Raw genomic sequence first — 23,470 nt, 5'->3', positions numbered from 1 at the left:
ATAAGTGATACACGTTAATCGATGCAGACATATTTGGAGAATCAGGAATAGAACCGATACACACACCAAAGAAAATTATTATTGTTTTGTAGCAATAAATATTTTCTTTTACTTTATTGTGTATATATATATATGACCAGATTACTTCAAACGTTCATGTGCCATAAATCATGGGTCAATTAAGTCAAAAGAATCGCCTTGTATCATATAATCCAGTCAAACCGGTACTGGACAGAATAAAAGAAGCAAGCACCTATCTTGTGATCGAACGTAGATCGTCCACATACACACAAACACACAGTCGTATCTGTATGCTTTGCCTCTAAAAAGGAAATCCTGTATACTTCGCTGAACTTCTCTTCGGCAAGTTTTTTTCGGTAGTCCGTTAGACCAATGACCCGTAGCTATACAGACCAAAAGCGAATGCATACAGAGTTTGCAAGAGAGGAAATGCCTTAGTCTTCTCTGCGTGTTCTATGAGGAGTTCTATAACATTCTTTAAAGTAATCTCAAAAGTAAATTTGTGAAGTACCAAGTATCGAAACAAAGAGAGTATCTATAAAAATCGAATTCTTATCTATGTATACACGTTATGGCCTACATCATTCGTATATTTATTATATCTTTACATATACAATTTGTACTTACGTAATATTGTGTCATATGTATCGTAGCATTAAAATAAAATAATAATCTATAGAAAGAAATGTAGAGGATGTTGCTTCTTACACATTACTATCTAAACGATATTTTGTAAATCTCATGGATCACAGCCAATTTATTATACTAATCTGAGAGATAAATGCTGTATTGCTATCTGAAATAACATCGTTTCCTATGTACACGCACCGGCAGAAATGGTGTCCCGCGACGTTCAGCGCGCGGCGATCACCCACACACGCGAAGCGCCGTACGTGTTACTGGGCGCGCGGAGGAGCCGAGGAGATGGGAGAGGAGCGAAAAAAGTGGGGATCGCGCCGGTGTTGCATCCTTCACCAACGTCGCACGTTGAAGAAGGATAGAGCTAAGATGAGTGAGAAGACGTGATACCGACTCGATGGTGTCCCAATATCCGTTTCACTCGCACTCGATACTAATATCGTCTCTCGCTCGCCAATACCATATTAATTATGTTAAATGTTAGATGAACAAAAAATTAACTTACAATCTATCTTACAAACTACAATTAACTTACAAACTATCAACATTAAATAAATCTAAATGTTAAAATAAAATTTTTATTATCTTTTAAAATTATTATTTACACAATTTTGCACACACTTACTTACAATACAAGAAATTAATCTTATACTCTAAATTTGTAAATGGATAAGAAACTCTTATAGTGAGTCTGAAAATTATCCGTAACGATGGTTATAATTTCACACAAAAATTTGTTACGGGATGAAAAAGAAGCATTATTACGCAATCATAAGTGAATCAATAATTAATTGGGATAAACGTTAATTTTTTTCTTTCTATGTATAACATAATTAATATTTCAATAAAAATTTGTGTTTTTTAAAATTAAATTTTATCACTTTACATAATATAAAGTAATGAATGACATGCTAATAGAATAAATGTCGACGCTTCGTGCACTCGGATAGCCGTCTCTCAAAGAAAAAGGAAAGCACGACGCATCGGTATTGGCGAGCGAGAGACGATATTAGTATCGAGTGCGAGTGAAACGGATATTGGGACACCATCGAGTCGGTATCACGTCTTCTCACTCATCTTAGCTCTATCCTTCTTCAACGTGCGACGTTAGTGAAGGATGCAACACCGGCGCGATCCCCACTTTTTTCGCTCCTCTCCCATCTCCCCGGCTCCTCCGTGCGCCCAGTAACACGTACGGCGCTTCGCGTGTGTGGGTGATCGCCGCGCGCTGAACGTCGCGGGACACCATTTCTGCCGGTGCGTGTACGCGCGATTCTCGAGAACTCTGCTTATCTACGAGATACAACAAATGACGAATGCATACACATAACTCCTATCCATCATCGATTCTTGCTGATTTATATACTGGACTGTCGGAGAATGTCAATCTACGATACGGAGCATACGTTTCGCGACTGGCTTTTCCAAGCACAGAAGAAAAATGGAGCAAAGAATAGGGGGCCTCGGACAAACATTCGATCATCCTTGAAAATTAGAAAAACTTGTTTTCAATCGATCCACGTAAGCGGAAAGATCTCATTCGCTCGATCTCTGAGAGAAAAAAAACAAGAGAAAAATTTAATTGGACTGAAAACTTTCAGCGTCCCGCCTCTTTCGAGTTGTTCCAATCGCTCGGTCCATCCGCGAACTTCGATATAACGTTATCTTTTCCCTTTGGAGAGGAAAGCAGAACGCTAACTCTCGCCTCGATATCGCCAAATGAAAAATTTCGAGCTTTTAGTGCCGTCATCGCTCTATTCGATTTTGTAACTTCTCGCAGGCCTGATAAAAAGCCATAAGATAAATTCAACAAAATCAGGTGCTTTTTTCTTCACTCTGTCAAGCAACAACCGCCTTTTACTGCCTCCAACTCTCTTGCAGATTTGCAATTCGCGGTTCTATGACGTCAGATTTATACCAGATTTATTTAGCCTCTCGAACGCATTTTCCATTTCGCAAATCCTCGCGAATCCAATTCCACTGTGGTTAATGGAAAATTCTCGGAGTCGAGAACACGGTCCACACAGCCAAACATGCAGAAAAATTTGTTTCCGAGTCTCTCGTATGTACGAGATTAACATATCAGCTTTGAACAATGTAAAGTTTATCTGCATTTATGTAGAGAATTAATTATCAGATATATAGGATTTAAAGTATTTTTAAACAGTTGCTTAAACAGTTACTTGTTGAAAGGTTAAAAGAGATGTTACCTCTTTTATACAATAGATATGTACACATTTAATTACACATTTGTACATATATATATATATATATGTTTGTGTGTGTGTGTGTGTGTGTGTGTGTGTGTGCGTGCGTGCGTGTGTGCGTGTGTGCGTGCGTGTGTGCGTGTGTGTGCGTGCGCGCGTGTGTGTGTGTATACACATTATTTGGAGAATTAACAATAAATTGCTTCAATAAACTTCTTTCTCGTGCGTTTCTTTTATATAAAAAGTATACAACTTTTTATCATGTTGGGCTCATCGCGATCACTTATAGATTAAATGTCGGAAGATTGCTAGGTTCCTCATCAGTGCGTGGTCCGCGCGAAATGGAAAAGCCCAAGGAAGAAGAACTGGACCTTAAACGGTGGGCCATAAATCTTCGCTGTCGTCCGGTTTCTTATTTCCAACGAAAACGGGCGGCGAATTATCTTTTCCCCTGTGTATCGTGTTTCATGAACAACTCAACGTTCAGTTTCGATAAGAGCGGTTCGTTGTTAATAAACGCTCCCGCGACACACAGGTCGATAGAGATACCGACTATTCGATAAATGCGTTCTGTGCGAGATGCGCATGGGAACAGAACTTACACGAAACGCAATGAGATTTCACTGAAATTTTAGAAACTATTTGCGAATCGATTTTACACCCACCAATTCATATCCACATATTTCTACACACCCACCCAGACCTATACACACACACACACACACACGCGCGCGCGCAGAGAAAAATTATTGTATGTGTGTAAATTGCTATTCAACGATCAATGCTACTTTTTATTTATATAAGGTTAAGTTATTTACATATATTTACTACACAGAAAGATTTTTCTTATGTAATGTAAGAAAAACAGTTTCTCATTTTTAATTAAAAGAAAAATAATATGTTAGGGAGAATATTGCCAATAAGAACTAGCACTGGATATTCGTGTGCAAGAACATTATTTTAGATAATGTTATCTATTTTAGATAATGCAACGCGAACACAATTAAGAATATGGATGTCAAAAGTGTAAAGGCTCTAATTCCTGCTTAATCGGAAAACAACGGTCATTAGAAAATAAAATAAAATAAAATAAAAAGAGAGGAGAAAATATGTACAATTCATTATAATTAAACGTGTAAGGATATAACTTTGTTGGTGTCAAACAACGGAATGATCTTATTGGCAATAATCTAACGTATTATTTGAATTACTAAAGCTTTATTAACTGTTCGCAGTTTATTCTTTTTTTAAGTAACTTTACAAAGAATATCTCTTTAATGAATATTCTTAAAGTACACTCATTATTTAACAAAATTGAAACAAGTAAAATTTACTTAAAACAAACTTTTGTATATACATAGAAAAATGTAGATGTAATTAAAATAAATAATAAGTATCACTTATTTTAAATAATTAATTTATAAGTAAATATATCTGTAAATCTATCATAGCAAATTCGTCATAAGTAACAAATTTATTCTAAATATATTCTGAATCCTAGTAACTTAATATTTCAATTAAGAATATTAGTCAATTAAAAGTATTAAGTCAAAATAAAAATTTAATTTACTTATTACTTTGAGTTTTCTTCAATTCAATTTATAATTAAATTAAAAATTCAATTCGAGAAAAAAGTATAAATTCTTTTCTCAAGTATATGATAACGAATTTTTCGAAAATTTGTGATAAGTATATTTTGCGACTATTTATCAAGAAAATATTCTTTGTTCAAAATAATCGTTAGTTATTACAAGAAAAAAAGTTAACCTTTAGAGGACCGGCACTTTTTTAGACGACTTTTTTAATTTTAGAGCTAGAACAGTTTTGTCAATGAGTTGAACTATAAAAAAGATAATGGCTCTAGCGTTTAACATTTGGCTTCTAGTCCCGAAGAGGTTTGTCATTTGCAAATTAATGTGTTAAATACATAAAAATGTGTTGAAAAATATGTATAAAAACATAATTATGTCGCACTTTGTGAGGTATGAGGCAATAAAACGACATTATATAAAATAACATCATTTTATTTTGAAATAGATGGTCATTTTATAATGAAAGAAGTAATTTTAGTTAAACGGATAGTGTTTTTGGTAAATTTAATTATAAGCCTAATATTAGAGGCTTCGGTTTTCAAAATGGTTAATAAATTAATCGCTTTTATTGGCAGTAGAATAAATATTTTTCTTTGTGTCATATAGGTCATTTCACGTAAAATCAATCACGCTAGGCTCAGAACAGTTATTAACAGAAAAACTTTTGTCAATGTAGATCTAAATATACTCTTTGAATATATCTGGCAGAACTCGTGGTATTCAAAATAGCTAACTTAATATGGTGGCTAAAAGAAGGAATATTACAGAAGAAATTTGTGAAATACATTATAAAATATTACAAAAACATTACTACTAAAATATTACATTTTTAAAGTGATATCATTTCCTTGGCATTCGAGAAAGAGACTGTAGATTCTTTAATATAGCAGCTAAAAGAAAAACATTGCAAAAAAAGTTTATAAAATGCATCAGAGAGCATTAGAAAAAAATACTTCTATCTCTATATTGTATTCACGAATAGTTCTGAATGTTCTATTTCTTAGGCCAGACAAAATTTTTTATATTTTATTGTTCCTCTCTGTGTTAAATCCGCCATCTTGACTTTAAAAAATTTCTAAAAGAATTTAATGACCAGGAACTATATTTCTACGATGCTCTGTAAAACATTTCACAAACTTTTTTTCAATTAACCTGTTTTTTTCTTTTACATTGTTATACTGGTGCAGCGAAAAAAAGGCCTAGAATTCCTTCTTTTAGCTGCTGTATTGAGTCATTTTGAATATCGGCTCTGCTAGATAATATTGCAAAAAGTATATGTTTAGATTACAGAACGGAAACATTTTGTGCCTCGAAAGAAATTAATTCCCTTAAAAATTAAGTCTGGCATGATGGATTTTGCATAGAATAAATCATATATAAATATTAGGTTTAATAAAAAAAAGATTAAGAAGAGAAAAAAATGAATAAAAAAGAATAAATAAAATAAAATTTAAATTAAAATTTATAAGTTTACAAACAACACACATGCTTAATAAAAAAGAAATTATTTTTTATAATAATAAATAGAATAATGGATAAAATTATAAAAATCAAACAATTTTTAGTAATATGTGTGACTGCGTTTCAGTGTTTATCTGACTCGTTTACTCAGTGAACATCACATTATTTCTGCGTCATGGAAGAGAAAAAATGAGTTTTTGCAGGGAATAACCAAAACTGCAGCAAACTTTTAAAATCCATATGTTTCTTCTGGATTTTGAAACCGCTTTAACGGAAATTCCATTTTTCATATCCTACCTTAACGAGCGTTTTCGCGGATAGCTCGCTGATTGGAATTTCGCATGTAGATGTAAAAAGTAATTATTGCTGCGGTCGATTGGTGGGAACGTTGTAACCCGAGTCGCGTGGTGTTTGCAATCAGGGCTAACATGCCACGAAGAGGTTAGCGTTGTCAGTTGCTAGTAAACACGTTGTTTAGCTATCCAGCCGAACGCGTACATTGAGCATCCAGTTTAGAAGTGAATGCATTCCCGATTGAAGTTGAATGATCTTGATATTGGAAATAAATTTCTATTAAAGTAGAATTTATTCAACTTCTGATTAAAAAGATAAAATATATTAACATACTGCAATAAGATATTATGATGGAAAATACACAATTTTGAATTTATTTAAACTTGCATCATTACGTGTTAGCGGAGAGAACAATTTGTTATTGATTGTGAGAATTATTATTTTCGACGTAATCTTGCGTGCATGGTTCAAGTCACCTTCAAGGATTGTGAAGATAATTTTATCGAATCGAAAAAAGCGATAATTTGTAAAAATATATTATACGCGTTTTCAATAGCACTAATAACGCATATTTTGTCATTACTAAAACGGGCATTCTAGTCAAAATGGCAATGTGCCAAGTAAGCGGTGTTAGTGGGATCCGTGGCTTGAGCTCGACGCCAAATACATCGGACTGCAAAAACGGTTGATTTATTATGACCAGTAGTTCAGGATGCGCGGTTTTGCAGAACCTCACGTATAATCGCGTTCGGCCTGATAATTTGCCTGCGACAGAATATCTCGGAGTGTCGAAAATGGACATAAATAGGGCTATTATTCTCCATTTATTACTGACACATGAAAGTTTTAGCTCATTTAATACATGAATCATCTCCTTTTCAAGTTCTCAATCTTTTCCATTAATTTTAAAGCTATTTAAGAGTTCAGAGTCCAGAGAATGCACTTTCTATTACTTTTATGAGAAAGGTGATCTATAAGATTTCGTGTCAAAATTGTGATAAATCTTTTATGTGGGTCAAATTGGTAGACAAGTAAAAATGCGAATTACAAAACATTGCAAGCACATTCGCAACAACAGTTCTGCCTATTCTGTGAGTACTGACTACAGGATCCACTATGACTTCGAATGGGATAACGTTAAAATATTAGATCAAGAAAGATACTATTACAAGTATCTCACTTTTAAGGTTTTGCATATCAAACAACAAACGTAAATGATTTAAATTTGTAGTACCAAATGTTTATATCACGCATACTTTTCAGCCTTTAATAAAACACAATATCGTTTTGTTCTTATTGTTTTGCTTTCTACAATTACTTTATTTGACCTACAATGCTGATCTTGTCACATTTATTTACATTATTTGTCTCTAATCTTTTTTAAGAAAGTTTTATAATTTCAAGTCCTAATTATGTTTGTTACACATTTTTTTATTATCTTTGACTATGACTACTTATTTGCATTTGTAGTTAACACGTGTTCTTTGATACTTGCTGATTCTGAGGTGAATCCGTTTCTATCCTTTTCTGTTTTTTTTTTACATCCAGCATAATTTTTTTTCCTACATATTCAATTATATTACAGTTGAAACTTTGTCCAATTTATCAATTTATGCTGTCACGTAACTATCAGCCCGTATGATTTGATATCTCTCGGCTAGAGAACACTTCTCTTCAAGTCAGCAATACTATATCCATGCATCCGTATTCGAAGTGTGAATCTGTATTTGCTGAAGACAGCTTGAAAAGAAAGAACCGAAAGGTTCTATATAGTACTTCTAACTTTTAATAAACTGTGTTTTTTATTTTAGCGCATCATTAAGCGCGCCTGACTCGTATTTGCCGTTTAGTTACACTTGTTGTAATTTAGCTACTTAACAAATAATGAATATTTGTCAAACTAATTAAAGTGTCTCTTTCTTCCATTCGCAATTTAAATTGGTCATAAGACAGGACATTGATAATAAATTATAACGCGAAAAAGAAGATCATAATTTGCCGAGAGGTTTTAGAATCCGTTATTACATTTCGAAAATTCCTCGAAGCTGCCGAACTTGACGTTGCACGCTACTTCATTTGCATAATAGAAGCAGACCCTATATCGAGAGCAGACAGATCTGCGTAGGTAATGTAGACAACAAACAGAAATCGATCCATTAAGAGTACACGCTGCTGTAAATGATCGATTCGCGGAGTGAACTTAGGCTAACACGATCCTTGGCAGAATCTGCTTCAGACCAGACTGCCGCCGTTTTCATTTGGTACCACGTCTTGTCGCTCTACCGATGCCGTTCGACAGCTACCGAATATTCAAGGCCATTTTGGAGAGATACCGACATATTGCGGCGTGATTTATGATCGAGGCAGTCCACGAAAGGCGAAGGTAGTGGCGATCGATTCACCTCGAGTTTGGCCGACAGCATCGGCGGCGGACCAACTATTCCGCGGAATCCACCATGTCGGGGCATCTTTCCCAATACAACCTCACTTCCTCTTTTCTCACATTCTTTCGCTCGTTATTCCACAACACAAGACATCCATTTACGACCGACATCTTTTCTGATCTCTGCCTGCCTGCCGTTCGCTGAATGGTAGCGAGCGATATTAAATCGTTCGTCATTACTGTAATTTTGGCGGAAATATGATAAGCATTTTTTTGTTAATAGAATTTTGAGCATTTTAATCAAAACTTTTTTTACGAATAACTGCAGTATTTATGCCGTGTGGGGATTTACGCCACAGAAGTAAGAAAAGATAGAAGAAATAAAGGTAATTTGATCCGAATTGCTATATTATAAAAACTTTATGCTGTGTTAGTAGTGTATAATTTCAGTTTTTTACTGTTAATACTAACAAAACTATTATGAGTTGAATCTATTTGTTAATGCTGAGAGTAGCTTAATGATGCATTACAATCTAGATTATTCTTTCTCTCTGTAAAGAGTTTAAGAGCATTTGTCTATTTCCATTTTTTTTTTAAATAAATAAAGACAGACACATATTTATCTGAAAGATCAATTTACTAAGAAGTTGGGACAACCGGCTCTTAGTAGTTACTTCGTGATATATAAGTGTAGAAGATAATAAAAGATAGAGAATAGTAAAAATACTAGTGCTTAGCTTTCTTCTTTATTCAGCTTGACTGTTTCATTCATGATTGACCATACATCCTACTTTTCATATACAACAAAAATGTAAGGGTTTTAAAAAGTTTTTTTTTACACAAGTAAATATTTCACTTTTTTCACTTTTTTATAATCGTAAACAATACAGTGTTTCTATTGATTCATTTATTTTAAACACAATCTAATGCTTGATAAATTACAATTTCAATAAGCACAGCATACATACTTGACCTTACCTACTTTTTAATTCTTTTATAGCTTGGTTAATTATACGGAAAGATTGTATGCACGATTTACATCAAGAGAAGTCCTCGAGTGGCGTTAATTCTCTACGAGCTATAAACTAACGCGACATCTACAAAGCATTTATCGGCCTGATCACTGAAGTGTACTATCAAGTTATTTGAAATGGAACTAACATCGCTGCAGAGAAATACGGATAACGAGATTCGAAGATGCACAGCATTGCCTCGTACAGTCGCAACATAACTTTTAGTTTAACTATGAAAGTATTTAAAAAAAAAACTTAAAAATCATACAATAGTACATACCTTCAAAGTGAACATCAATTTTCGTAATAAATACATAATATTAATATATTTTGTATTTACCATAAAAATTAAAAGCTGTTAAATAAATTTGAATTTTAAGAAATGTTGAATTTCTAAAAACGTGTTAATTTCGTCATTTTGCCTCCTTATGTGGGTAAGATGACTTTCAGTAGTGAAAAGAGTCTAATTAAAGTGACATTGTAACCTATCTATTGTTCATCTGTATAAACACCAATTTTCTTATTTATTTAACAATATATTGCATTAATAGTACAACTACTTTATTTTTTTTAATAACAAAATTAATAAATTGCATTTAATAAAATTTACTTACAGATTACCAACTTCCCGATAAGAAAAGATTTATAAAATTGTATGACAAAAGAATTGTAAAAGATTGATAATCCGTCATTATGAGGGCATAGTTGAGAAAATAGATGTAGAAATATTAACCTTTCATAAAACATTAATAAATGTTTGCGCAATTAAATTTTGAAATGTTATGTTGGCATAACAATAGCGATATGGCGAATCATCTTAACAGCACATTTGCAAAATTAAATTTAGAAATAAATTGTGCAATAATTGAGAAAAATATTTCAGTCGTAACATGTTTAAAACATTTAGAAATATAATTGTGCACAAAAGACTCAAATTATTCATCAATTATTTGTAAATTATGATGCACAAATATTGAAACATGAAATGTGTAATATTGTATATTTCAATATTTGTGCATTATAATGTAGGAATGAATTAAGAGTTTCTGACCGCTATTACTATTAATGAGATACTTAACTCTCCAACAAACCAACTAATCTGTCAGACAAAGTGCCTCTTTTTTAATCTTTATTAAATGTCTAGTAAATAAGCAAAATTTGTTAAAATTATTGTAATACCTTTTGATATTAATTTTAAAATAAATATTGAAGATTAAATGCTGTAAATATTGCTCATTATTATTGCTGCATTATATTGTAAAAATATTGAAGATGATAAATTTAAATGCTGAAATAAATGCTGAAAAAATATTTATGTTTCAATATTTGTCTAATCTTTAACAAATATTATTTAAGAATTATATTTTGACAAAACTGTTGCGTAATGGCGAATCATCTTAGTACAATCTTTAATGCCATTATTGTACAATGTTTGCAAAATCTTTCTATCGGCGAATATAATCAGTATCACAAATTACAATCTTAATTTGCAGAACATTAACGCAATTACATTGCAGAACAAATTTATACATGCTTTGATATAAACAATTTTTTATCGAAGAAAAATTACTCATATATGATCATATGTAATTAAATATAATTATGTATAATTATACACAATTGTAAATAAGTAATTTTTTTCTGGTACAAAATCAAATTTTTCATATGAGAGCATGAATAAATCCATAATAGAATTATATCGCAATTATATAAATTTATGTAAAATTATATAAAAAAATATACAATATAAAATTTTGCATGGACATTTTGGTACATAATTCTATAGATTTTTATATACTTTTATATGGTAAATAACCCAAGTAAATATTTATGTAACACAATTTTTGTTGGTACCCAAGTACCAAAATTTATTACCCATAGAATTCTATCAATTATAAGAGAAATTCTTTAGATATATATAATAACCATAATTCTTTAGATATACATAATAACCACAATACTAAAAAGGGAAAAAAAGATTGCGATTATGGATCTTGTAGGAAAGTTTGGAATATTTTCAACAAATATTCCCAAATTATTTTTATTAAAAAAAAAAAAAAATTAATATTCTTTGGCGGTTCTTGCATGCATATCAGTATGTATTACAGAAATATTGCTATCTTGTACATAATATTATACAAAAGTATAAAAAATATATCAAAAATATATTTTAAAAAATCTCTTTGGTTTTTATTTTTTGTGCATTGTAGAAGTATATTATAATAAACAATACTAGCTAATAAGTATCATAAAAGTATAACCAAATTACGTGCAAAGGGATTGTAGGATTCAGACTCGCAAGTAGTCCATAACCCTGAATGCAGGCAATATAACTTTATATCATGTCAAATGCATGCACGTCAAACATTAAATTTAATTACGTCATTTGAAAGCCAAGTTCTTCAACTTACACTAAAATAAAAAAATTAATACGCGACATATTTTTCAAAATACACACCTATTTTTTGTTATCTGTAATACTAAAATGCATCTTTCGTGACAATACAATAAACAAAAATGACCAGTAACTATGTTATAATAATGTTATAACATAAACAGAACTTTGCCTTAAAGTGTTAAAAACTAATGCGTAATCACTATTATGCGTTATTTATACCTGGCTTATCTTATATCATGGATGTGCGAACGTAAAACACGAAATAAACACAAAACAAATGTCTGTAGAACATCTTGTATTATTTGGATATTAAATATTTTACACATACAGAATAGAAGGCGGTTATGAATGTAAGGTTATGGAAAATTAACGATATTTTGTATACTCTGTGTGGAATTCTGAGAATAATCGTTCAAATTATTTCTTCACATACTGTGTAGAAGTAATTTGAATGATTATCTTCAGAATTCCAAACAAAGTATACAAAATATCGTTATAACATAGCTTTGTTATAACGATATTTGTGTTTATGTATAATATTAAATATCCAAAAAACACAGGATGTTCTGTAGACATTCGGTTTGTGTCCATTTTATGTTTTACGTTCGCACATCCATGATATAAGGATACACTATAGATAACATTGCGCATTATGGTGACTACACATTAGTCTTTGAAATTTTTGGGAAAATTTCTTATTCATCCTAGAACAATGAATATTTTGAACTACTGTATGTCCATGAAAGTGCTGCACCTTATTAATTTTTTTACATTATGCGTATGTCCATGAAATAGATATACATTGTATGATTTTGGACGTTAATAACGAATATTTAGATATCTATAGAATATCCAATCTTCGACCTGTGTTCATGTGGTTCTCACTTATTTGTGCGCTAGGCTAATCAGGCTATTAATAGATTCTTACGCAAGATTCAGCATACTGGAGGTATAAAGTCGTGAGCTTCAATAATCTATAGCACAATCGTAATGGTTAACACTAATACTGTTAATATTTTCAATTTCTGTATATATAAAATTTTTTTCTGAGTTAAAAAAAAAAATTTATTGTAATAAAATTTTAATTTAAACTAAAATATAATATATTTTTACTAAATTTTAATAAAAACTTATTTTACTTTAAAACATCTTACAAAATATTGTATAAACTTAAGAACTTATAAAACATATAACAGTACATAATAATTTCGAAGTATTAACTCAATTTATGTTAGTCTAATCTCACATGAAGATTTCATACAAAGATTCGACTTTCGGCAAATTATATTTTATAATAAATATATGAATTAATCTTGCATTTCTCTCTCTCTCTCTCTCTCTCTCTCTCTCTCTCTCTCTCTCTTTCAGATTTATTATTGCTTTTAGTTTTCATATATTTTTAAAGTTATACATATTTCAGCAGTAATTATAAATAATAACGTATTAAAAGTTCATTAAAAGGTTCTTTTTAGATATTTAATGAACATCAAACCAAAGTTTTGAAAACATGCGTTAATACGTTTATTATTGTTATTTGGGTACATACATAATGTAATAATATACTAAAAATATATACATATGTATATAAGAAAGAAAGATGTTAAAAAAGTCCGATTTTTGGCCCCCTTCCGGAACCTTTGATAATAGCAAAAAGTTGTTGTTTGGGTCCCTTATTTAAAAAGAAAAAAAAAACAGCCTTACATCCCAGAAGTACAGAGAAAATAAAAATTTTTAGGGTTTTGTCGGGCTTTTTTAGAAAATCAAATAGCCACATAGCGTGCTTACAATTTTCATAAATTCGATGTTTTGGAAAGGTTTTCCATAATATTTTATATTGAAAGACTACTATCCATAGGTACTTGAATGTTAGATAGTAAAGACGGTATATACAAAATAGCGTCCGTAATATACAGTTCTGGTGTCCCATTTTAAAGGACTACTCCGAATGACTTCTTAACTCGTAAAGTCATGAGTTTTCGTATTTGGGAGTATTTGAGGTTGCTAATTACGAATCCGAAGTTAGATTTTCAAAATTCAAAGATCCAAAATAGCGGATTGACTGGCTGGATCTCTTCACATCTTGCCTTTAATGGTTAAATTGTGATAATTTTTGCATTGACAGACAGAATTGTGCCAATTCTTGCTATGATTGACTCAATTGAAACAGATCATGCCTTGACTGGCTAGATCTTTTCACAATTTGCCTTTAGTGGTCGGATTATGATGATTCCTGCTTTTATAAACAGACCTTGACTAGTTAGATCTCTTCACATTTTGTATATACCGTCTTTACATTCTAACATTCAAATACCTATGGTTAGTAGCCTTTCAATAAAAAATATTATGGAAAATCTTTCCAAAGCATGAAATTTATGAAAATTGTAAGCACACTATGTGGCTATTGGATTTTCGAAAAAAAGCTCGACAAAATCCAAAAAATTTTTATTTTCTACTTCTGGGATGTAAGGCTGTTTTTTTCTTTTCAAGTGGGACCTAAACAACAACTTTTTGCTATTATCAAAGGTTGCAGAAGGGGGCTAAAAATCGGACTTTTTAACATTCTCCTTTTATCTCTTAAAAAAAAATTTTATAATGCCTTCTATTTATAACAGATTTCTGTATAATATGTAGTAATGTCAAGGAAAAAGTAGTAAAAATAGCAACTTGATTTTTTAAGTAACAATAACAAAAACAAATCACTTTTCAAAAAACATAACAAAAACAGTAACGAGTTATTTTTATAAAATAACATTGTCAACTCTAGTTATATTTTGTAGTAATTGATGTACAAATGTTTGACTATTGGGAACGTATCTTTAACAATCTTTAGTAACATATTTGTGCTATTTTTAACAACAAAGTAATTATAAATAATTTATGGTAAAAAATTATTATGGTAAATAGTAAGTATACCACCAAGGAAATAATTATGAAAATTTTTATTATGTTTTTTATCAAATTTTATCAAATTTTATCAAATCATAGTATTTACACTATTTGTAGTACAATTCTTTGAAATTTCTTATGGTTTGGAGTTATTATTGTACATAGCAATGTTTATTATAAAATTTTCTCCGTGTATAAATTATTAGAAGTTAGTTTTATCTGATCGCTATATATACATAAGCGCTAGATTGTTAGAAAGCAATGGCAATAAAACAAATTTTCGATACTAATAAAGATTTATATGAATACAAAAAAAATAAGTCATAAAATATTTTTCTTTTAATATTTGATATAACATAATAGCTAAGCTCTATGAATGACGCTTACTTTAACTATTACATAATTTGCTACTTCATGTTACGATGTAGCTGATGTAGATATTTTGTGAAATCATTATACGTAAATGTTGTATTATATGTAATGTTACATACCAATTTATTAAGTATTTTACAATCGTTACACAATATTTTATATAATATTTTAATAACTTATTCTAAAGATTAATTACCGTTTTGTATATTTTTATCGCTAAGAGTATACAAAATGTTTGTACCATATGATACCATTAATTAACTTCAATCGCTTAAAATTTAAAAACACTCACAAATATTTTAGTGTTTTAACTTTAACACGAGGTGTTTTAACTTTAATTAGTAGATATCTAAAATATACTAGAATATTATACAATATTGCAGAATGTATAAAATATTTTTTGTACCACCAAATAAACCTAATAATATTATATATGCTAATTCCTATCACATGGCTTAAAATGTAGCTACATATATGGTGCGATAACTTCATGTACGTGTTTGGACATGTTAGTTTTGGCAGCAAGTGTAGCTTAACGTAAGGAGATTCACACCGCTCCATAGCGTTCTATATGCATATACGCGTCTTGAGGCGGTATATAGAATCTAGTACTTGTAGCTCCTACACCGCGTGTAATCTATCCCACTCTCATGAGCTATTGAGTGGAACGTTCATATCTGTGATTCAAATGGAATAATCGGAGAAGGAAATCATGACACTGCAGAGATGTATCGTCTTCAAGAAAATTATGTGCAAAATCCTAATGATTAATAAACGTAATATTTATATTATTTTGTATATATGTGTGTATAAATAAAATACATAATCTTAAAAAATTCTTATTTTAGTATCTTTATATAGATGTTTTAATTTTATTTCGAATTATAAAAAAACTAGCTTTCACAATTAATAAAATTAAAGAATAATATTTACTTATTGTTAGAACGCCGTCAAAAATATTTTATGTAAAAAATTTTGCGTATATAAATATATATAATTACATTCAAAATATGTTCATGTATGTGTACACTACCCAGTAAACACTGATTCGTAACATTTATGTGATCATTATGGAACAATGTTCCACTGTTCTCGTAATAGTTACGTCATTTTCCAGTTACAATTTGGTCAAAATGTCAGCACATTCTGGGCAACAAAATCGGAAAAAGAGAGAGGGAACATATACATAATGGTTTCGTATAAAATAACATTACGTATATGACGTCACATTTACGTATAAAATAACGTTACTTTTACGTATAAGCTGACTTTTATAAATTAATGTAAAATGCTCGTATAAAATTACGTACCAGAAAGATTCTTCTTGTAACTATTATGTCGTTTTTACTTTATTTTTCTTAAAAAGGATTTCTTACCGAAGCTAAAATTTAGCCATAACAGCTAAGATGTGTTTTTAAGACGTAATAAAAAATACATATGCCCCGAAAGCTCACTATGATAACATAGATTGATCCGGTTTCTGTCACCGTTGGTGGTCTGTTTATGTAGCCTTTGGAGTGTAAATTGCATTAGGAGAAAGATGCCGCGTGCGTCGTCTAGCGGCAATCCGCGAACTACATACTTTGTAAATTTATATAATATAGAATAAGTTCTAATCGGCTGATATGTAAATAGATTTTACCTGGTTCAAGTAGAATGTTATTGATTTTAATAGATTGCGTATATACTAACTACAAAACTATTTTACTAAATGCAGTATGTAAACTAAAAAGATATAATAATTACAAGAGGCTATAATCAAAATTTCCGCATAATTGTAAATTATTTATTATTTAACAAATTATTATTTTTATTTTTATTTAATAAAATTATATTTCTTCTTATGCTTAGTAAATAATTAATAAGTAATAATAGTAACAGTGGGAAGTCCAGAATGGATTACAGTGATTCACGTGGCACGGAAGGTGTTAAAGATATATGATGTCGTAATAACATTATCACATTTATGCTACATTAACAAAACTTTTATGTTAAGCTCATTGAAGTCATCAAAATTACATAATTGTTACGTATTAAACATGATGTCACAATAACATTATCACATTTATGCTGCATTTACAAAATTTTTATATTACGCTCATTGACGTCATCAAAATTACGTAATTGTTATGTATTAAACATGATGTCACAATAACATTATTACATTTATGCTGCATTTACGAAATTTTTATGTTACGTTCATTGACGTTATCAAAATTACGTAATTGTTATGTATTAAACATGATGGCGCAATAACATTACAATAGTAACATCACATTTACAAAACATTAACATTTGGCTTATTGACGTCAACAAAATTATGTAAATGTTACGTAACTATGCAACGAAAAAGTGACAACACAGACATATGTAACAGTTATAGTCTCGTTACGTCAATGACATACTTGTCACATTATTAGTTCGTTGTGCTGGTCTGTAACATTTATGTGCAATATGTTTTATAAATGTTCCGTAAATGCTCACAGCGTGTTCATTGGGTAGTTTCTCTCTTTTTTTGTAAAATTTTTGTTTTATATGAAAAATATAATCATACTGAAAAGACAAAAACTACTTTAAAAAATAATTTTTACATTGTTCATTTTACAAAAAGTTACATATAAAGAAATAAAAAAATGCCCAAACAAACGTAAACATTCCTTAGATCATAAATATACATATATAATATAATTTATCAAAAACTATACAAATGTAAAAAAGGTACGTCAAATATAATTTAAAATTTAGCGTGCTTGGTTCATATTATTTCTTTATTTCCAAGACTTTGTATTATTGGTATTTTAAATATATTTACAAGAATCCGATGTGACTCGGACACATCAAGTTTTTGCTTTACTATGTTATCATTGATAACATTTCCATTTTCCAAATATTTTTGAAACAGATTTTTAAGATTTTTTTTAAGTCTTTTTTTAATATACTTGTTTAATTATATTAATCTCGTACTCATTTTTTAATGTATGCGTATCTTTTTTGGATTTTATTTCTTTCTGTCAAAATCCAATAATATTGTTTCTTTACTTGCACTATCTGATTTTATTTATACTAATTATTTATTTATACTTATTCATTATATATACATATATATGTATATATATAATTACATAATATAAATAAAATTATATTATTTATTTATATAATTTTTATTAATTATATATACTTGTTATATTAGTATATTAGTATATTAGCTTTTATATTAGTATATTAGCTCGCATCAATATTATATTACAAAATTGCCAGATTTTTTATTATGATTTTTATAGTTCCTGAGATTTTAACCATTTTAATCAAAAGTGCTTAATTTTTTGTAAAAGAAACAATGCAAAAATTTATTTAATTAGTTTCTGTCTTTTTAGTATAACTATTATTTTTTTATATCAAACAGAAATTTTACAAAAAAAAAGAAAAAAGAAACTAATATAAATATATATAGACGCATTTCATATATAATTATATATATTTATATATGTTTTTATATAAAGAATTTTTTACCGGGACCTCTTTATTAACCATGTCATATTGTTATTTAAATATTTTAATAAGCTTTAAATGAAAGACAAACCACATTTAATTATATATCTAATAGTAATATCTAATGGCAGTTTACATAATATGTAAAAATAAATATAAGATCATAAAATCGATTGCTGTTCTTTTCTCATCAGTGATTCGTAAGATTCGTAAAATTTTTATAGATGCATAAAACTTGAACTTCGATTAGCTGAAAATATAGTGACAGTGCAGACGTATAGCGTTACGAGAGTTGAATTTAATAGCTGTTTGCTCAAAAAAAAAATGTTATGAGAAATGCGAGAATATAGTTTATTCTTAAAATCCATATGCATTGTGCACTGTTTTTTCTTTCATAAAAACATTTTTTAATTGCTTTTTAATTGCTCCATTTAAGAGAAATTTTATTACATTTACATATCTCAGAATTATTTTAGCAATATAAAATATTATTTTAAAATTTAATCATATAAGATTAGTTTTATAAGACAAATATTATTTGTCGTAAAGAGTAAAAATAATATTGCGCTAATATGAAATTTCCGAGAAGCAGAGTGTGTGTAAGTTACGCCCTACTGTCCTACATGCCAAATCGCGATCCATATTTAGTTCAAACATAAACGTGTTTTTTTTTAAATTATATCTTGCTTTCTAGATACGCAGCACGCAATCGTGAAATTCTAAAAATGTGAGCTTTGGAGTATACATCAACAATGTTAAAATATATTGATAAGCTAATACTCTTATTTTACCATATTATACAACATGACACTTTACAACTTTTAAATAAGTAAAAACGATATATTAATGATTTATAAGATCGAAAGATTACATTTTGTACGCATAAATAAATACCTTTGAAATTAATATACCATATTATACTACTAAAATAATACTCGAATATATCAAATATATCGAATGTATGTATTATATCCGTGATTCAATTAGACTGATAAAGCTTTTGCGGACGGAAAGATTTTCATTGAAATTAATGTCTGTATAATATAACCAATGAGTTTGTTCTTTTGCCTGCCACATAAGCGATGTAACCTTTTAGGTCAATTATATGAAATGCATTTATATGAAATAATGAAAAAAAGATTAAAATTAACTGTACATTAATGGATAAGTACATGTAATGTAATGTACTTGTTTAGAGAGTAAAAAGTACATATATTAAAAAGAAACTTTAACAATAGGCGTTAAAAATATTATTTAATGTTCCTAATGGAAGTGAATTCAATTCGATACGTCACAAAAATAGGATGGATAGAGTTTCAAAGAAAGGGTATAGAATAAAAATATCCGACACAGAGAGTATATTTGTAGTATCAAAATATCGAAGGCATCCCTTTTCACGAATGACACGTTGTTGTTCCGTATTCGCACATGTTACGTCAAACCTTCCCCATTTTTCTATCTATATATTAGTTTCATTTTCGGAACAATGCGCATGCAATCCTGAATATGTAGGTACCCGCATCACTATATTTATTAGATATAAACGGCATTTTATTTCCGCGAATTATTTTTTAATTATTAGTTATATTAATAAATTAATGTAATATTGCAGATGTAAACATAACTTTGTTAATTTTTTGCGGATCAACATTATGCGATTCAAATGTGGAACATAAAACCTCAATCTTTCATTATCGTGTTAAAAATCACATGTTCAGTGCAAGCAACTACAATGATGTAGGATAACAAATGAGCTGGGCGATTAAACCAGAGCAATGTAATAAGTAGAACTAAGAATCACAGGCGTGCACCATTTATTAACTTTATCGTGGAAATTCCTGCCGGAACGCACAATCGAAATAACACACGCGTCTTTATCTCGCCAATTTTTCACGATAATTCGCAGATACAACAAATCGCGTAGTTAATACATGCGTGTTCATTGGGGTCGTTTTATCGATATATCCCTTCATGATATTTTTTTAATTTATCGCGTTGCATATATTATATACAAACTAGGCGTCACGAAATATACTAGGAAATTTTGCATTCTTTGCGACTATGACGTCAACTATAACGTTTACTTTTACATAATTTTTGTCTGAAATTTCATTCTATCCATCACAAGCATGCCTATGACTCGTCTGTACCAGATACATATTTAGAATGTAAGATTTAAGCAGTAAGAAAAGGCTGCGAGATATCGATCCTTGGTTGTTACACTGTCGCTATATTCCAGCACCACCGTACTTCGGTAAATATTACATACCGGATAGGATGGCGTACCTACTACTCCAACGTGTACCTGTATGTGTCTATAAACGACGATTATTCTCGTAAGCTATTCGTTCTCATAACTATTCGTTTTCGCAAATACCTCTTTTCATAACTAAACGCTGAACAAGTGTTATCAGATTACGTACAAATTACTGTTGAAAATTACGGAATCTGTAATTGAGCAAAGCTGCGCCCAAAAGATTTGGGTAGATCAAAGAGAGAGAGAAGCTTTTAATTTTCATTTTGCTCATTAGATTTCATTACTTTGCCAGACTTAGTCCGTTAACGGATAATTTAAAAACGTTTTATAAGGTACCTGTATTCCAATATGGCCATGTATCCAATTTGGCTCACTCCCCATTTTCAAATAGTTACACAATAAATTTTACAGATAACGCTAATACATCACTCAGGAAGACAATATAATGTAGACAATATTATACTAGTTAACTGCTCAATATCTCCTTTCTATAACTATCACGCTTTATTTAAATTGTGTTTTTCGGAATTAAAAATTTCAGAGGTAAGGTTTTTGCTTTGTGTAACTATTATGTAACAATTATAAATAGCCACAATTCATATTATTGCAGCTCTTTATTTATACTTTTCAGCCCTGTATTTATTTTAAGTTTTTATTAAAACATCTTGTTCATAGTTAAAGAAAGAAAGCTCTTTGTATTGTAAAACCATTATAGCCAGTGGACACTACTAAAAATACAATGTGTCTTAATATAAAAAAAAAGATTCTGTTTCTTTATTTAATATTAAATTTTTGATTGGTATTTCTTGTCTTTCTCTAGTTAGTCCAAGCTTTTTGACATGTAAAAGTTAAAATAACGCTTCTTGTAGTAAATGAACACAGTTTCATTATTTAATGAATAATAGTATGTGTAATTTTTTTTATAAGTATGTTAATAAATGCTTAAGTAAAAAGAAAAATACATAACTGGGCCACATTAGGTACACATACATGGTAATTAACATGGCCCAAGTGCTATTCTTTAAAAAATTTTTATTAAACTTATATAAATAATTGAAAATATTTCATATATTTTTTTAGTTTCAGAAATGTTTCCTATTTTAAATCTGATCTTTATTTTTTAATTTCGTCTTCATCAAAAAAGTAGAAAAATCTCCAACGTTTAAGGGGGGCATATTGGGTACAGAGATACCTTATCATTTTTTAATGACACCTGCTCGTACGTTCATAACGATTCGAATGTCATCAAGCGAGAATACTAATGATAAAATATTGCGTAAGATAAGAAAACAGTGATTTTCGCCCAGTGATTATTGTTGAGAACATTAAAGACTCAAGCATGAATGGAAAGAGAGAATATCGTTACGTTTTCATATCCTGTCCGCAGTAATTTTAAGCGGTAAATCACATAACTTCAAAGCTCTAACCCGTCAAGGAAAACAATTTGCATTTGTAACTTCATTAAGATGCTAATTTTGCGTTAGATCGTGAATTTGATAATCTCTCCACGTTATATAAGTTGAAGGAGACTGTTATCGTTTCATGACATTTAATGGATCTACGTGGAAACAGATTTCAAATATGATTCATAAAATATATTTTTTTTTCCAGCAAAAAAGACCTCCGCTCAAATTTCCAATTGTGTACGATGGCAAATGTTTCACGAAGGTTTTGTCATAGCGAATTGTCGCTTCCGGTTAATTTACGGCTTCAAACCGAATCGTACTAACGTACAAACCATCCGATGTTGGTTTCGAGAGTTCGCCGATATGACCACGTGTGTAACTGTGTACATCTAATTGCATGACGTCGCATCGCAAGAGGTATACATGTCATCTCGAGATCTCTCTCAAGGGATCAATCGTCTAGATAGTGATCCCAAAGCAACGAGTGATTTATCTTACATATAAATTTAGCTTTCTAAATATTGTACATGTCACATAGATAAGATAAAATAAAACTTAACAATTATAAAGCGTTAAAAAATGCAAGATTCAATTTTACAAGTATAAAAAATGCCAATTTGAAATAATGTATTGGTAAACCGAATCATTATAGATGCTCAGTCATTGTCTTGCTTATTTGCTGGTCGTATGAAACTAGAGCAAGTGGAGAAAATATATGATTTCGTCTTGCCACAAACGAATCAAGCTCATATCTTCCAGAAACGTACATCGCCAGTTCTGATGTTTATAGTGCGTGCGACAGTCGTAAATGCACGTGCAACCTTCGGAACGTGCATGTCAGCGAAATTGGTTTACACGCGTCAGAGTGACTGATAATGCAATCTTCGTATGAGACTACGGGACTACGCGCATGAAAATGTAAATAAAATCTTGCAGTTTGTAAAAGTGACATTGCGATTTCTAGAGTTACAACTATTTTATTTGTCACGCTTCTTCTTTCACTTCGTAAGTCATCGAACACTATGCATATATATAGGTATACAAATTAAAAT

At 30.1% G+C, this 23,470-nt stretch overlaps 1 protein-coding gene and 1 long non-coding RNA gene across 2 annotated transcripts in view; one reads left to right on the top strand and one right to left on the bottom strand.

Moving 5' to 3' along the window:
- LOC105833926 (suppressor of lurcher protein 1) overlaps nucleotides 1-23,470 on the bottom strand; it is a gene marked incomplete at its 5' end in the record, with an annotated part of 356,824 nt that overhangs the window by 331,413 nt on the left and 1,941 nt on the right. The gene's annotated exons all lie outside the window — the stretch shown is intronic.
- On the top strand, nucleotides 5,957-9,872 carry LOC118645051. The gene is made up of 2 exons (XR_004962817.1): nucleotides 5,957-8,983; nucleotides 9,598-9,872. It is a non-coding gene; the product is annotated as an uncharacterized LOC118645051 (long non-coding RNA).

Source organism: Monomorium pharaonis, chromosome 1 (genome assembly GCF_013373865.1).
Source record: "Monomorium pharaonis isolate MP-MQ-018 chromosome 1, ASM1337386v2, whole genome shotgun sequence".
Classification (NCBI taxonomy): domain Eukaryota; kingdom Metazoa; phylum Arthropoda; class Insecta; order Hymenoptera; family Formicidae; genus Monomorium; species Monomorium pharaonis.
The sequence above is the reverse complement of the archived record's forward strand: the minus strand, read 5'-3'. Positions and strand labels throughout refer to the sequence as shown.